We start from the raw sequence: 17611 nt of genomic DNA on the forward strand, positions 1-17611 counted from the left end.
AAAATGTGTATGATTTCTTTGTTTGGTATTGGTATGTCCATTATTTCATTATCTTTGTCCACTTTTATTCATTTGATTGCCCCAAGTAACCTACACTAGGCGACTGGACTGGATAAACGGGTAAACTGGCACTGGGTATCAAGTACCTCGGGCCGTCACACCATTGGTCACATAGGCATCTCCCGGTGTGCAGCAAATGTAACTAACAAGTCAGAATAATATCAGGCACAAGGCCAAAGCTCAATACAAGGTCAGAATGGCTAAAAGCCATGAAATCACAGAATGGCATATTGCCATGTGCAGTACTGCTAACTGAACCCTATTGGCATGCCAAACTATCCAAACCAATCATGTTAGGTATACTAGGGCATTCGATACTTTAAAATTCTTCAATCTTTGGATTTCAAGTTTCGGTGTTACTATTCACCTCTATGGTCAACTAAAATGTTGACTTTTAGGTAGAAATTAGGTACATTGGTTTTGGCACTCCCAACATACCACATTTTACTTTTAAAACTTGTTGGAATTGGTCACCATTACCATTTCTAACTTAAAACCAAGAGGGCAGAAAATTTCAGTTTCTGAAGCATATGTTTACTGTTCCATTAAACACTGTTGCAGTGGGAATTTGAAGAAATGACAAACATGAAAGTTGTTCCTTATTTTGTCTAGTTGAATTTTCTTTTTTGAATCACTCCATTTGGAGTTTTGTAGCTCCAGATATGGCTCAAAAACCACAGCTGGCCGGATTGCCAATTTGCAAAATTAACCATATCTACAGTAACATGAACAGTGATTGTGATTACATTTTTGAATTGGTTCTGGCCATAATTTGGGGTAGGTTTCTTCATGAAAGTTGTTTGTCTATGTCTTAACTTGTTTCTATAAAATTTCAGGTCAATTGACCAAATCTACAGTGAGTTATGGCCAAATGAACAATTCATCGTTCATTTGGTCATTCTGAAATCGATTGTGGTGTCCGGATTGGGGCCAATTTTTGGTCCTCTTGCTTTAGTCTTTTGGGCATGGTTTCTTCAGCAAAAATGTGCCATTATAAGCCTAGTTTCATTTACAATTAGCCAAACACCAATTGGACCAACACAGCCGAAGTTATGGCTGTGTAATTGACTGAATCTCGATCACCATTCTCATTGTCTTTAGGCAAACCTACCATTCCACTTTGCCATGCCATTTTTCAGTCCAATTTATGGTCAACATACCTCAAATGGTCACTAATTGACCATTAGAGTGTTCTTTAACAGTTTCATAAGCCAAGTTAATTTTTACTTCTCAAAACCCTAATGTCCAATTCAATTTACCCATAAACTTCAATTAGCACACTAGTTCAACATCCATGCATATTCATACCTTAAACATCATTTCTAGCCACTCTAAATTCATTACAACAATCAAAATCATCCTTCCTTAGGGCTGCCGAAAATTGAAGATACTCTAACATATATGATTTACTTCAAATTCTTACAATTTCTTAACTTAAAATGATGCTCTAGCAAGGATTAAAGGAGTGAGAGTGAAAGTATAGCACTAACCTTTAAGTGGCAGAATTTTCAGCCACCCAAACTCCTTTCTTTCTTCCTCTTTTGGCTGCCTAAAGCTTCCTTAGGGTGTGTAGATAAATTTTAGTGAAGATGACTTAGGGTTTTGGGGTGAGGTTTGAGAGGTTTTTCAAGCTTGAAAAAGAAGAAAATGGAGGTTTAGGGCAAGGCTTGATTTCGGCTGCAATTGGGGAGGATGATGGCTGCTGGATTTTTAATTATTTTGGTCTTTGTTTTGTCTCTTTTAAGTATTTAAGAAAGCTTATTAGCTTGTGATTGGTTGGTAATTTTTAAATGACATCACAATGATGTCATAAATTGCATATATTGTATTTTTCTTTTCTTTCCTCCACTACTCATTTTCAATTTAATTTCTAGTAATGTTTCTTCATATTTTATGTCATATTAATTATTTACTTAACTGGACAAGTCGGCCAAAAATCACCTCTGAAGGCGAAATGACCAAAATGCCCTCCGTTTGGCTTAACGGGTTAAAATTGGCTGTACCGATTGAAAAAATTTTCTAGGTATTTTCTTGACATTCTAATGCCATGGGAACCTCAATAACCCTTCTCTGGAGTCCCAAAAATTATTTTATAATTTTTCCCCCAGGTCTAGGGCTCCTCGTTGCGAGAACCGCAACTTCCCTCTGGTTACCCATCGCTTGGGCACCGGCTCGTTTAACTCGGTTGTATTTTATTTCTAAAATTTTTACCAAATTTTTATTATTAATATTTGAGTTAATTATGGTTCCTGACTTTAGTTTAAATATTTTTCCGGACTTCTAGCTGTCCGGACAGACACCGGTCACCAGAATCGTAGAATGTACGGAGTTGCTATCGGGAGGGTGTTACAACTCTTCCCCTCTAATTTAAATTTCGTCCTCGAAATTTACCTGATGCAAACAGTTGAGGGAACTGTTGCCTCATCGTCTCTTCACTTTCCCAAGTTGCCTCTTCGGTGTTGTGGTGCCTCCATAGCACTTTCACCAGTGGAATTTGTTTGTTCCTCAACTCTTTCACTTCCCGAGCCAGGATCCGTAGAGGTTCTTCTTCATATGTCAAATCCGGTTGTATTTCAATTTCTTCTCTGGAGATGACATGTGAAGGATCTGAGCGGTATCTTCTTAGCATGGACACGTGGAACACATTGTGGATCTTGTCCAGCTCTGGTGGTAAAGCTAGCCTATAGGCCACTGGACCCACACGTTCAATGATTTCATATGGGCCAATGAACCTAGGGCTCAACTTACCTTTTCTTCCAAACCTCAATACCTTCTTCCATGGTGACACCTTGAGGAACACTTTGTCGCCAACCACATATTCTATTTCTTTTCTCTTCAGGTCGGCATAAGATTTCTGTCTGTCTGAGGCAACCTTTAAGTTGGCTTTGATTGATTTTACCTTCACCTCAGCCTATTTCACCAGGTCTGGCCCTACCAGTTTGTCTTCGCCCAATTCAGTCCAGCACACTGGAGTTCTACATTTTCTCCCATACAGTGCTTCATATGGGGCCATTTGTATGCTAGCTTGGTAGCTATTGTTGTATGCAAATTCTGCCAGTGGAAGATATCTATCCCAACTTCCCTCAAACTCAATGACACAACTCCTCAGCATATCCTCAAGGACCTGACATATATTTCATGTTATTGTTATCATTTCAATTCAATATTTGTATCAATTCCACTAGTTTCAATTGTTTACCTGGATTACTCTTTCTGATTGCCCATCCGTCTGAGGATGGAAAGCTGTGCTGAAGTGGAGTTGTGTACCCAAGGACTCATGCAACTTCTTCCAAAATCTCGATGTAAACCTTGGGTCTCGATCAGATATGATGGAAAGTGGAATTCCATGCAGTCTAACTATCTCACTGATATACAATTCTGCTAACTTCTCCAGTGAGTAGTCACCCTAATCGCGAGAAAGTGTCCGACTTTGTCAATCTATCAACTATCACCCATGCTCCATCATGTATATTCCGGGTGAGAGGTAGAAAACTTACAAAATCCATGGTGACCCGATCCCATTTCCATTCAGGTATGCGTATAGGTCAGAGCAAACCCGATGGAACTTGATGTTCTGCCTTGACTTGTCGACATGTCAAGCATTTAGTCACATAGTCACTATGTCCTTCTTCATACTGTGCCACCAATATCAAGCTTCGGATCATGATACATCTTTGTACTTCCGGTGCATAGCATATACACCGTGTGTGCCTCTTTCAGAATATTAGCTTTCAATTCCCCATTATCTGGTACACACAGTCTTCCTTTGTAATACAGACACCCATCTGCCTTCACCTCATAGTCAGTTGCTTTTCCCTCTGAGATTCTGCTCATCATAGCCATTAACTTTTCATCTGCCTTTTGCCCATCTAAAATCTGCTGTAGCAAGTTTGGCCTCACTTGCAACTCAGCCAAAATAGCTCCATCTGGAACCAAGGATAGACGGGCATTCAATGATCTCAAAGCTGTCATGGATTTTCTGCTCAAAGCATCAGCAACTACATTTGCCTTCCCAGGATGGTAGTCAATTACACAATCATAATCCTTCAGGAACTCAATCCATCGCCTCTGTCTAAGGTTGAGCTCCTTCTGGGTTGGCAAGTATTTTAGGCTTTTGTGGTCCGTGTAAATGTAACACTTTTCACCATACAAGTAATGCCTCCATATCTTCAAGCAGGAAGGTAATTGTCGCAAGCTCTAGATCATGGGTAGGGTAATTTTGTTCATGTGGCCTTAGTCACTGGAAGCATAGGCGACCACCTTCCCCTCTTGCATCAATACACACCCTAACCCATTATGTGAGGCATCAATGTAGACCACGAAGTCCTTTCCTGACGCCGGCTGTGTTAACACTGGTGCCTCTGTCAACATAGCCTTCAACTTCTCAAAACTGGTCTGACACTTGTCATTCCAGTCAAATTTGACATTCTTGTGTAACAACTTGGTCATTGGAGCAGCTATTAAGGAAAATCACTTCACAAATCTTCTGTAATACCCAGCTAGCCCCAAGAAGCTTCTGACCTCAGTTGTATTTCTGGGAGGCTTCCATTCCATCACTGCTTCTATTTTCTTGGGATCCACCCTAATCCCATCAGCTGACACTATGTGTCCAAGGAATGCTATCTCATTCAGCCAAAAGTCACATTTGGACAACTTAGCATACAACTCCTTTTCTCTCGTGGTTTGCGTAACAATCCTCAAATGCTCATCATGTTCTTCCTGGTCTTGGAATACACCGAATATCATCAATAAAGACCACTACGAACCGATCTAGGTATGGATAGAAGATACGGTTCATAAGGTCCATAAATGCCGGTGCATTTGTTAGGCCAAAGGGCATCACTAGGAACTCATAATGCCCATACCGGGTCCTGAATGCAGTCTTGGGCACATCTACATCCTTCACCCTCAACTGATGATACCCTGATCTGAGATCAATCTTAGAAAATACTCCTGCTCCCTTCAACTGATCAAACAGATCATCAATTCTAGGCAACGGATATTTGTTCTTCACGATCACTTTATTCAATCGCCAGAATCAATGCAAAGCCTCAAAGTCCCATCCTTCTTTTTCACAACAAAGACCGAGCTCCCCATGGTGACACATCAGGCGTATGAACCCTTATCCAAAGAACTCTTGCAATCGAAGTTTTCAACTCCTCAATTCTGGGTGCCATCCTATAAGGAGCAATGGAAATAGGTGTCTTTGTGCAGTTGTCTCAATAGCAAATTCAACTTCCCTTTACGTGGCAAACTGTGCAATTCTTCAGAAATACCTGGGAAGTCTCTTACCGTGGGTATGTCACTCAAGTTTGGCTTAGCCTGCCTAGTATCCACCACATGTGCTAGGTAGGCTTCACAGCCTTTTCTCATCATTCTTCTTGCAACTGTGGCTGAGATGACATTGGACAGGAAATCTGTCCTTTCCCCCACAACTGTAATCTCATTACCCTCCGGAGTTTTCAGAGAAATCCTCTTCATTTTGCAATCAACTATTGCCTGATGACGTGACAACCAGTCCATTCCCAAAATCACGTCAAACTCGTGGAAGGGCAACTCAATCAAGTCTGCCAAGAATTCATACCCCTGAATCCTTAACGGGCAACCCTTGTATACTTTGTTCACTACTACACAGTGGCCCAATGGATTAGTGACCAGAATGTCTTGGTCACTCTCCCCTACTAGTATCCCCCTTTCTACGGGGAGGTTGATGCAAATGTAGGAATGAGTAGATCCTGGATCTACCAATACATGCACAGGTGTAGTGTAGAGGAAGAACATACCCCTGATGACGTCCGGGGCATCTTGCTCCTCCTGAGCTCTAATAGCATAAGCTCTTGCAGGTGGTCTGCTGTCAGGCCTCTCTGCTGGCTCAGATGCAGGCCTCTGTGATGGTCCAACAGCCTCAGATTTGCCAAATTTTCTACCTCTCTGTGGTGTAGGAGCAGGTCTGTCTGCTTGTGTTGGAGCAGCTATAGTAGTTCTGCGTGGACAGTTTCTCAACTGATGCTCTATCGACCCACATCTTAAGTAGGCACCAGTCACTCTCCAACACTCCCCCTTATGCCACTTCAGACAGTGTGGACATGCAGAAGATGCTGGGGCTGGTCCCCTGAACCCCATCCCTAGAGAGCTGCCCACAGATGGTGTGGACTGACCTCTCCTAGGGGTGAACTGGGCTGGCCCTCGAGACCGACCACGACCTTGTGGCAGACCCGAACTCTATGCAGGTGGACCTCTGAACTTCTTCCCAGGTGCAGGAGATGAGCTAGACTGACCTGGGCCCCTCTTCTGCTGTCTATCCCTTCTGGTCTGCTCACTGATTCTCACTTTTTCAACCCTTATTGCAGCTTCCACTAGCTTGCTAAATTCTGTGATTCCCAAGGCAGTGAGCTGGATCTTGATGTTGTCATTTAGTCCCTCTTCAAATCTCTTACATCTTTCAGCTTCATTAAGGACTATCTCCCTTCCGTAGCGGCTTAATCGAACAAATTCCTTCTCATATTCGGCCAATGATAGCTGTCTCTGCCTCAGGTTAATAAACTCTCTTCTTCTCTCTTTCAGGTATACAGTACCCACATATTTCTTTTTGAATTCGGAGAGAAAGAAGTCCCAAGTTACAGCTTCTGGCTGCACTTCACTGGACACCGTGTCCCACCATTCATATGCATCGTCTTGCAACAGGGATACAGTAGCTTCCAGGTTTTGCTCTGGAGTGCAGTGGAGTTGTTTTAGAACTCTGCCCATTCTGTTCAACCAATTCTCGGCTGCAACAGAGTCATCCTCTCTCTTCCCGAAAAAGTCCACTGCTCTAAACTTTCTTAGCCTTTCCAGGTGTGATTTTGGTTGTGGAGCTGGTGGTGGTGGTGGTGCTGGCATTACCCCGGCCATTTGTCTAAAGAAATCGGCCATTTGCTGGAACATGGCCTGTGGAGGCTGAGCAGGCTCGGCTTGAGCTGGCGGAGTAGGTTCTCCCATGCCCCCAGTCTCCGCTGCTGCAGGTGGAGCATGACTCTCCACTTCCTCCTCGACTGCTCTTTGAGATGAAGGGTCCATATCCTATTCAAAATAAGAAAGACAAACAGATCTGCATTAGTGTCACCTCGACTCTTATAAATGCAATGCATGGTATGGACTCAATCTAGGACCAGAAACGCCTAAACCAGGCTCTGATACCACTAAATATGACACCCCTTACCCGTGTACAGTATACCCGAGTAAGTAATGCCACACGGTGTACCGGCACATTCTAATATACCTTAATTAATTTATACCATGCTTGTGAATATAATTTATGAAATATAATTTATTTTAGCCATTTATCAAAAGTATTATTTATTTGAGGTTTCGAAGATTTTAAAGAAAATCCGGCGGAGTACCGGCTAAAAATGGAGAAATAGCTTCTTGGAACCTGTTAAAAACACTTCCAATATTTGTATTCCATCATCTCAAACTCCAATATCCAAAATCTCAACATTTCAATTTCAATTCTCAGTCATCAATCACATGTGATGATCACATATATATCATAAATAAACATTTACTTTTCCATTTACAAATACAATTTTCATAATTTACATGAACATCAATATACATTACACAAGTTTAATTACATATAAGAAAATCAAAATTAATTACAGAATGCCAAAATGACACCTAGTGTCCCACCAATGCACTGCAGAAGTTAAGGTGACACGGACACTGTGCAGAACTGCAGGATGGATTCACCTGCGGTCTCATCGGGCTCACGATCTGTATCTCCAGTACCTACGCTGGCAAAAGCAACGCGCTAAGCAATAATGCTTAGTGGTGCAATAATATAATAAAAGAAAATAACAGAAAATAAGTATGTATAAAATGTGTATGATTTCTTTGTTTGGTATTGGTATGTCCATTATTTCATTATCTTTGTCCACTTTTATTCATTTGATTGCCCCAAGTAACCTACACTAGGCGATCGGATCGATAAACGGGTAACCGCACTGGGTATCAAGTACCTCGCCGTCACACCATCGGTCACATAGGCATCTCGGTGGCAAATGTAACGCTAACAAGTCAGAATAATATCGTGCACAAGGCCAAAGCTCAATACAAGGTCGAATGGCTAAAAGCCATGAAATCACTGAATGGCATATTGCCATGTGCGATCTTGCTAATCGAACCCTATTGGCATGCCAAACTATCCAAACCAATCATGTTAGGTATACTAGGGCATTCGATACTTTAAAATTCTTCAATCTTTGGATTTCAAGTTTCGGTGTTACTATTCACCTCTATGGTCAACTAAAATGTTGACTTTTAGGTAGAAATTAGGTACATTGGTTTTGGCACTCCCAACATACCACATTTTGCTTTTAAAACTTGTTGGAATTGGTCACCATTACCATTTCTAACTTAAAACCAAGAGGGCAGAAAATTTCAGTTTTTGAAGCATATGTTTAGCAGTGGGAATTTGAAGAAATGACAAACATGAAAGTTGTTCTTTATTTTGTCTAGTTAAATTTCCTTTTTTGAATCACTCCATTTGGAGTTTTGTAGCTCCAGATATGGCTCAAAAACCACAGCTGGCCGGATTGCCAATATGCAGAATTGACCATATCTACAGTAACATGAACAAAGGATCGTGATTGCATTTTTGAATTGGTTCTGGCCATAATTTGGGGTAGGTTTCTTCATGAAATTTGTTTTTCTATGTCTTAACTTGTTTCTGTAAAATTTCAGGTCAATTGACCAAATCTACAGTGAGTTATGGCCAAATGAACAGCCATCGCTCATTTGGTCATTCTCAGAATCGATTGTGGTATCCGGATTGGGGCCAATTTTTGGTCCTCTTGCTTTGGTCTTTTGGGCATGGTTTCTTCAGCAAAAATGTGCCATTATAAGCCTAGTTTCGTTTCCAATTGGCCAAACACCAATTGGACTAGCACAGCCAAAGTTATGGCTGTGTAATTGGACTGGAATCTCGACCACCATTCTCATTGTCTTTAGGCAACCTACCATTCCACTTTGCCATGCCATTTTTCAGTCCAATTTATGGTCAACATACCTCAAATGGTCACTAATTGACCATTAGAGTGTTCTTTAACAGTTTCATAAGCCAAGTCAATTTTTACTTCTCAAAACCCTAATGTCCAATTCAATTTACCCATAAATCTCAATTAGCACACTAGTTCAACATCCATGCATATTCATACCTTAAACATCATTTCTAGCCACTCTAAATTCATTACAACAATCAAACTCATCCTTCCTTAGGGCTGCCGAAAATTGAAGATACTCTAACATATATGATTTACTTCAAATTCTTACAATTTCTTAACTTAAAATGATGCTCTAGCAAGGATTAAAGGAGTGAGAGTGAAAGTATAGCACTAACCTTTAAGTGGCAGAATTTTCAGCCACCCAAACTCCTTTCTTTCTTCCTCTTTTGGCTGCCTAAAGCTTCCTTAGGGTGTGTAGATAAATTTTAGTGAAGATGACTTAGGGTTTTGGGGTGAGGTTTGAGAGGTTTTTCAAGCTTGAAAATGAAGAAAATGGAGGTTTAGGGCAAGGCTTGATTTCGGCTGCAATTGGGGAGGATGATGGCTGCTGGATTTTTAATTATTTTGGTCTTTGTTTTGTCTCTTTTAAGTATTTAAGAAAGCTTATTAGCTTGTGATTGGTTGGTAATTTATAAATGACATCACAATGATGTCATAAATTGCATATATTGTATTTTTCTTTTCTTTCCTCCACTATTCATTTTCAATTTAATTTCTAGTAATGTTTCTTCATATTTTATGTCATATTAATTATTTACTTAACTGGACAAGTCGGCCAAAAATCACCTCTGAAGGCGAAATGACCAAAATGCCCTCCGTTTGGCTTAACGGGTCAAAATTGGTCAGATCTGATTGAAAAATTTTTCTAGGTATTTTCTTGGCATTCTAATGCCATGGGAACCTCAATAACCCTTCTCTGGAGTCCCAAAAATTATTTTATAATTTTTCCCCTGCCTAGGGCTCCTCGTTATAGAACCGCAACTTCCTCTCGTTACCCATCGCTGGGCACCTACTGCTTAACTCGGTTGTATTTTATTTCTAAAATTTTTACCAAATTTTTCTTATTAATATTTGAGTTAATTATGGTTCTTGACTTTAGTTTAAATATTTTTCCAGACGTTCTAACTGTCCGGACCGACATCGGTCACCGGAACCGTAGAATGTACGGAGTTGCTACCGGGAGGGTGTTACAGGGAATCCCGTTTAATATTTCCGGGATCAAATTAAAGGTCTACTGAGGTGTGTAATTGATATTGGAAATGTCAAAGAAAAATTAATAAGTTAGTATAAACGAAAAACGAAAATTAAAGAAATTGGCAGGTCAAGGACCTAATCGATAGTACCGAAAAATTGGAATTACAACCCTAAGAAGGGCATTTTGATCATTTGACACCTAGAATTGACTTTTGACCTAAATTTCTATTAAAATTAAGTAGTATTAAATTTTAAAAATTCCATGAAGATAAGAAATATTACACATAATGCAATTAAAAGATTTATGAGCGCATTATAGCAATTTTGATAACTTTGGATTATTATAATGTTAATTATCAAATAGTGGGACTTAGTGGAGCATTAGCGGATCATATAAATACCTAAGTGGATAGATTTTAGCACCCAAAAACACTTCACTTCTTCATTGTCCCAGCCATGGCCGAAAATGAATTTCAAGCTTCCTCCATGGGTATTTCTTGCATGAAGCTTCAATCCACCATTTTAAGCCACTTTTCTTCTAAGTCTCTTCACTAAAGTTGGTATACACACCATGGGCAACATATAGACAGTGAAAAGGAGAGGAAATTCCATGGATTTGTGAAGCTTAAGTTGAGGTTAGTGCTAATTTCCCTTCCTTCCTTAATTAATCTTTGATTTAAGGTTGTGATGAATTAAATTGATAAGAAATTTGAGAGAAATTGAGGAGTAATGATGAAGCATGAATTTGGCAGCCATGGATTTTAAAGGAGTTTGGTTTGTTCTTAAATGTAATATATGGGTAATGAAGTTGATTAGGCTAATTACATGTATTAGTAGTTTGGTGTTATGTGTATGCTTGAAATGGGTACTTTGAAGTAAGATTGTGAAATGTATATGGAAGATTGAAGCATATGTATAATTGGGCAGCCTTGAAGTTCATGGATTAATATTTGATTTCATTAATTTAAATAATGAATTATGGTATTGATGGATTAAGGTCAATATATGTAAGTAATGGCTGGAATTATATGAAGTAAAGGTAAGTGATTTTATGTGTAATTGTTAGGTATTTTGTGTATATTGTGTTGATGTAATTAAGGTTGTAATTAGTATATTGAGAAGTTGTATAAACTATAAAAAATGACCATGATGAGATGTGATAAATGATGTTTGTGCATTATAAATCTAGAAATTTGGTAAGAAAAATTAAGATAAAGCAAGTAGGATGTGTAATGGATGTGTATTTGATGAAGTGCTTAAGGGCAGTATACAATTGAGCTTATAATCTGATTTGTGTGACCCCAATAGGTATGAGGCTAATTAAAGGTACAACTAGACTCAATAGGGACCAACTTTCATGTAGAAAGCTTGCCAAAATTCTATCCAGAAAATGACCAATTTAGTGACCTAATCCGGATTGGTAACTTGAAACCCATAATTTTTTACCATATGAACAATGGCCAGTATTTTGGCCATAACTCACTCAAAATAGGTCCAAATGACTTGAAATTTATATCATTGGAAAGCTTAGACATAGGGCTACAACTTTGGTAGAGACCACCAAGCCCAAAAATGCCATTAAGCAAGTCAAATTGATTGTCCAAGTTGGGTTACAAAAACTGGCCGAATTGACTTTGACTTAAAAATGACCTAATGTGCAATATAAGTGCAACTTGACCAGCATAGCAAAATGACCATATCTTGGCCTACACAAATCTAAATGACCTAAAATCACTGTCAAAAGTTCAATAAGACATAAACCTACAATATTGAAATTTTGACCAGAACCCAGAAATCAAGGGAGCTAGGCCAATTAAGTTGATTAATTTGACACACTAAATCTAGAATTGGCACAATTGGCCATTAAGTCTAGAAAATAAAAGTAGGCATATCTCCTACAAGAAGTCTCCAAATGTAAGGAGCCATACCAATATGGAAAGCTAAGAAAGAGATCTAAAACTTTGTTTTTGGCAACTTCCTCAAATTATAAATGTATAAGGCCAGAATTTAAGTTCAAAGCCATTGATCTAATTGAGGACCATGCCAATATAGGACCTTTGAGTCCAAGTCAACAATTTGACTATATATAATTCTATAAGATTTGACAAATTACAAGTAAAATTTCTAAATGACTATAAGACATAGGGCAACAAATCCTATGAAGCACACTAGGCCTAAATGTCATTATAAGTAGTCCAAATAAATTAGTAAAGTCCAGAATCAAAATGACTACTACGAGAACCAAAATTCAGATTTGACCTAGTTATGGTTAATTGACCATAACTTGAGTTATACAACTCAAAATGGAGTAATTCTGTGACACCCCTTACCCGACTACAGTGTAGCCGAGCAAGTTATGCCACTCAGTGTGCCGGAGCACTCTATTTTATCTTAAATACATTTTTATCGTAGTTTTGAATATAACTTGTTAAATATAATTCATTTTAAGCCATTTATCGAAATTACTATTTATTTGAGGTTCCGAAAATTTTAAAGAAAATCCGGCGGAGTACCGGCTAAAAATGGAGAAAACAGTTCTTCGGAACCTGTGAAAAACACTTCCTATATTCATTTTCCATCATCTCAACTCCATTTATCAAATTCTCAACAATGTTCAATCTCAGTTCTCATTCATCCATCTCATATGAAACCATGCATAAATCATAGATAACATTCACTTTTCCATTTACAACCACACTTTTCATTATTTACATGAATATCAAAATACATTACATAAGTTTCAAATACATATGAGAAAATAAAATAAATTACAAAATACCAAAATGACATCTGGCGTCCTACCAATGCACTGCAGACAGTGAGGTGACACAGACACTATGCAGAACTGTAGGATGGACTTACTCAATTTGTGGTCTACTGGCTCTCGATCAGTATCTTCAGTACCTACGCGTTGCAAAAGCGACGCGCTAAGCATAAAGCTTAGTGGTGCAAATAATAAAATAGAAAGAAATAATATGCAATATAAAAATCATAATTTCTTAGCCATTGTGTTCATAAGAACTGAATAATTTCCAACTTAGTGTTTAGTCGAGGGCTAATTACGTTTTATGATATTAACTTCTTCATGCATTTTGTTTATTTATTTTCTTCCTGATCTTGAGTTTTTTTGTATTCTATCGTAATCATTCCTGATATTTAATTTTCGTATTTTCTTTAACAATCGTTCGATTCTGATTATACTTTTCCATGCCCAAGTAACCTATCTTTGGGACGGATCGATAACGGTCGTTGGCACGACACCGCGGTGCCTCGGGCGTCATACCATGGGACGCAGCGTCAACCACGTATGCAGTCAGTATGGCTAAAAAGCCATGGTATCACATAATCGGGCATAAAAGCCATGAATACTGGCATAAAAGCCATGAATACAGGCATAAAGCCTTTCCTTTCGCAGTACTGCTAAAACAATACCCTATTGGCATGCCAAACTATCCAAACTAATCACATTAGGCCTACTAGGTCATTTTGCATTTTTAAGTTTCACAATTTTTGAATTTCAAGTTTTCATGTCACTATTCATTTCATTAGTCAACAAAAAGTTGACTTTTGCATAGAACATAGGTGCATTGGTTTTAACACTCCCAATGTACCCCATTTTGCATTTAAAACTTGTTAGTTTTGGTCACTTTCTCAAAGCTTAGGTCATTTTGGCAAAATTGCCAATTTTTGGTTTTGGTGTTACTATTCACCTCATTGGTCAACAAAAATGTTGACTTTTGGATAGAAAATAGGTGTATTGGTTTTAACACCTCAAACATACCACATTTTGTATTTCAAACTTGTTGGTATTGGTTGCCAATACCATTTTTAAGCTTAATGCTAATTGAGCAAAATTTTCAGATTTGGTGCTTCATCTTTATTGTTCCATTTGATATTTCTACAGTGGGAATTTGAGGAAATGGTAAACATGAAAGTTGTTCCTTATTCTGTCTAGTTGAATTTCCTTTTTGAATCACTCCATTTGGAGTTTTGTAGCTCAAGTTATGGCCAAAATAAGTTTCTTGCTCACGTGCAATTCATGCTGCCATATTGGGTGCTAGCGATTTTTGGTCCAACTTTGGTCAGTAATTTGACCAAGTTAAGTTCATAATTTGGTCTAACTTTCTTCATATGAAATGTTCTACTATGTCTTAGGTTTCCATCGGTTCAAGAATCGCCTAAATCCGAGTTTTCTAGAGAGAGTTATAGTCATCCAAACATGGCTGCTCAAATCAACATCTGCAGAGTTGCAGGTTTGAACAGTGGCTGCCATTGCCATTTGGGTTAGGTTCTGGCCATAATTTGGGGTAGGTTTCTTCATGAAATTTGTTTTTCTATGTCTTAACTTGTTGCTGTAAAAATTTCAGGTCAATTGACCAAATCTACAGTGAGTTATGGCCAAATGAACAGTTACTGTTCATTTGGTCAATTCTGCAGAGGGCTGTGCAGGGTGTCCGGATTGGGGCCAAGTTTTGGTCCTCTTGCTTCGGTCTTTTGGGCATGGTTTCTTCAGAAAAAATGTGCCATTATAAGCCTAGTTTCATGTCCAATTAGCCAAACACCAATTGGACTAACACAGCCCAAGTTATGGCAGTGCAAAGGGACTGAATTTTAGGTCCTATCTTTCTTGTCCTAGGCGATTTTCACCTTCACTTTGCCATTCTATTTTTAAGTTCTAATTATGGTCAACATACCTAAAATGGTCACTAATTGACCATTAAAATGTGCTCTAACAATTTCCTAAGCCAATTCAATTTTTCACTTCTCAAAACCCTAGTTTTCCCTTATGATTCACACATACACCTAATTAAGCACTTCCATTCACTATATATGTGTATATACACCTTAAGCATAATCTTTAATTCATTCTAAGTCTATTAAAACCATAAAAAAACACTCCACCTTTGTTCCTTCCTTAGGGCAGCCAAAATCCATAGCATACATACCCTTAACTTTCATTCATTTGGTTCACAAATTCATACTTATTTTAAGTAATTAACATGGAATAATAGATATATAAGTGGAATTAGGCACTAACCTTATTTGATAAAATTCCCAACTTGTTAAACCTTCACTTCTCCTCTTTTTTTTTGCTACTAAACACTTGATCAAGGTCTAAAATCAACTTTTAATGTTGGGAGCTAGGGTTTTTATGGTGAGAATTGTGGGAAATTTAAGCTTGGGAGAAGAAGAAAAATGAAGAAGAGAGTAGAGAGCGGTTCACGTATTGGAGGAAGAAGATGCAGAATTTTGGTTTAATTTAGGGTCTTTTGACTTTTATTCTTATGCTTGATTAAATATGATTGGTTGATAGGGTTTTAATTGCATCATCCTATGTCATAAATTTGATTTTTATTTCATTTTTTGTTTTCTTTTCTTTTCTTCTTTCATTACTCATTTTCAATTTAATTTCTAGTAATGTTTATTCATATTTTATGTCATATTAATTATTTACTCAACTGGACAAGTCGGCCAAAAATCACCTCGGAAGGCGAAATGACCAAAATGCCCTCCGTTTGGCTTAACGGGTCAAAATTGTCTGTACCGATTGAAAAATTTTTCTAAATATTTTCTTGGCATTCTAATGCCATAGGAACCTCAATGACCCTTCTCTGGAGTCCCAAAAATTATTTTATAATTTTTCCCCCGGGTCTAGGGCTCCTCGTTGCGAGAACCGCAACTTCCCTCCGGTTACCCATCGCTTGGGCACCTCGTTGGACTTAACTGTATTTTATTTCTAAAATTTTTGCTAAATTTTTCTCATTAATATTTGAGTTAATTATGGTTCCTCACTTAAGTTTAATTATTTTTCCGGACGTTCTAGCTGTCCGGACCGACACCGGTCACCGAAACAGTAGAATGTACGGAGTTGTTACGGGGAGGGTGTTACAAATTCAAAAAGGGAATTACAGAAGACACAATAAGAAACAATTTGATGAAGAGAATTTTCCTAATTTCACCCTATAGCCTGACCCAATGAAATAGTAACCATTGGCCATGAAATCTGAAAATTTAGAATCATATATAATTAGCCTAGAATTAAGTTTGGAAATTAATGCCAATGAGTATAAACTTAAAATGAGGAATCCTAGTGCAACTAGAACCAACATATTTGTTCAGTGTGGAAAAGTCAATGTTCGTGTTTAACTAGTAATGTGAATAAGAAACATAATGAATTAATAAATCACATGAATGTATGAATGGGATATTAGTCCTTATTATCAGAGACAGAAAAAATGCTTTGAGCACAATGGTACTTCAGAACAATTGAAATGAAATGTGATTTTTCTGATGATCTACTGAATAATTGCGACATGTTGGTACTAGAATCAACCTATCCATGATGCATAAAAAGGTCAACAATTTTGTTGACCAGTGAAAGGCATAATGACCTATAAACCCTAAAAATAAAGAATTAAATATTTAAGTTTGTAAATGCCCTAGTATTGCCTAGTTGACTAGTTTGGATAGGTTAGCATGCTAATAGGATTCTGACAGCTGTATTGTAAATGGCTTCACGCCACACTATGTCTTATGGCTCATTATGTCACACTAAGATTTTAATAGCCTATGGCTATATGGATTATATTATGATACTCGGCTTATTATCTTACTGACTGATTATATGGCTTCTTAGCCCCACTGTTTGTACATCGGGAGATACTTTGTGACTGATGGTGTGACGGCCTGAGGTACTAGGTACCCAGTGCTAGTTTATCCACTGTTTGCACACCGGGAGATACTTTGTGACCGATGGTATGACGGCCTGAGGTACTAGGTATCCAGTGCTAGTATATCCATTTATCCAATCTGGTTGGTGTGTAGGCTACACGGATAGTCAATTAAAATATTATTCAATTCAGACAGTTAAGTATAATGAAATTTTAGTGTAATTAAATTAAGTATTGAATGAAATGAGTAAAAGAGATTAGCAATATAAACATAACAAAAATACAATTTGCAGAACCGTAGAGATTTAAAATACAATATAGTTAGAATAAATTGTATACTGAGTATATTTACTGAAAGGTTATAGACTAAGTACTTCCAAATAGGAACAAACTAGTATATAAGATAGTTGATACTAGAAATACCATACCAAATTAAATTGATTCTTGAGTATCTGAATTATGATTTATTTATTTCTTTATTTGTATATATTATTTCATTGTTACATTATTGCACCACTAAGCAAAAAATACTTAGCGTGATGGAATTATTTCCTCACGCAGGTACTGAAGGTAAAACCAGTAGATAGTTGGCTGAGATTTTTGGAGTCCAGATCTACAGAAGTGTCAGAATTCAAGGTTGTCACC

This window comes from Hevea brasiliensis, chromosome 8 (assembly GCF_030052815.1).
Source record: "Hevea brasiliensis isolate MT/VB/25A 57/8 chromosome 8, ASM3005281v1, whole genome shotgun sequence".
Classification (NCBI taxonomy): Eukaryota; Viridiplantae; Streptophyta; class Magnoliopsida; order Malpighiales; family Euphorbiaceae; genus Hevea; species Hevea brasiliensis.